Here is a 1,312-nt window from a genome sequence, read left to right as displayed (position 1 = left end):
ACGGCCGACAACTGGTCGTCCAATGTCAACCGTGAATCCAGGAGAACACCCAAGTTGCGGACCCGATCTGAGGGGGCCAAAGTTTCGCCCCCTATAGTCAGCGATGGAATCAGCTGACTATGCCGAGGCGCTGGAAGCCATAGCCACTCGGTCTTGGACGGGTTGAGTCTGAGTCTGTTCCTCCCCATCCAGACCCTCAGATTCATTAAGTGAATCTGGCTTCCCCATAGATTTACTTGTCAGAAGGTCGCGAAAGGGATCACGTGTCCCCGGGGCGCGGCGACCGTCATAAATACGAGCCAGTTTGCCAAGCGTCCGAATTTTGATCACGTGATCACGGGGAGGCTGCAACGGTCGTAAGGGTAAAAACTGATCACTTTTTGATCTGATTTGATCACTGTTGTAATCTCTCTTTTTTTGTATATATTTTATTAATTTCTGTAGGGTTAGGGTTAGGGTTGGTTTTTTTTTTAAAAAAAAAAATAACATTCTTAATCTTTAGCAAACAGCATATTGTCTGGGTTCATGTATTTAAAAAACAATAAGCCAGAGTTAATTTCTATATTATCTTAATACGTTAGTTAATTGCTCAATAATCTTTTTCTTACTAAGATATGTTCAATGTTACATAGTACATATCATGCTCCTTTCTCCCTAACTTGTGCTGTTGTCACCTTAAACGCTCCCTAAACAAGCGGTTATTAAATCAAGGACCGCCTGTATTAAATATCCCTTTTATTACCTTTATAAAACTCAATAAAAATATTTTTTAAAAAATGCAGCTAAACAGATCCTAGTTTTGCAGAATTGTACGATTCTGGATTCTGAGTCCCTGTGTACACGCAGCGGGTGTGTATATGTATGTGTGATTTATATCTTTATTTTTTGAACGGAGCTGGTTGCATTCCTGGGCCATTGATAGAGGTCTTAGCTACACAGACAGACAGACAGACACACAGACAGACACACACATCTATTTACGCGCTCCAAAGAGTTCAGACCTCTTTCTCTGATTCAGCATAAAGCTGCCCTGTCTGAAAGTGGATTAATAAAGAATTTCTATTCTCTCTGAAAGCAAAGTTTGTTTTTCTTACCATTTGTATGCACTGTAGCTCTTTCTATGCGCCACTCGGCTGGGGGTCGTGGAAGAAAAGAAAAAAAGAAGATTCATACAGAGGGAAATTCAGGTTCAAGTGACCTTTGGCTAAAAATGTCCTGGGCGCTCCGTTGTTCTGCTTCTCTCGCCATCGGAAATAAACTTTTTAAAGGAACTCTAAAAGTTGGAGTGAAACTCCAGGGTTCCCCTTCTTTT

This window comes from Protobothrops mucrosquamatus, unplaced genomic scaffold (genome assembly GCF_001527695.2).
Source record: "Protobothrops mucrosquamatus isolate PMUCROS unplaced genomic scaffold, P.Mucros_1.0 scaffold3424, whole genome shotgun sequence".
Taxonomy (NCBI): domain Eukaryota; kingdom Metazoa; phylum Chordata; class Lepidosauria; order Squamata; family Viperidae; genus Protobothrops; species Protobothrops mucrosquamatus.
This window is presented reverse-complemented; position numbering follows the sequence as displayed.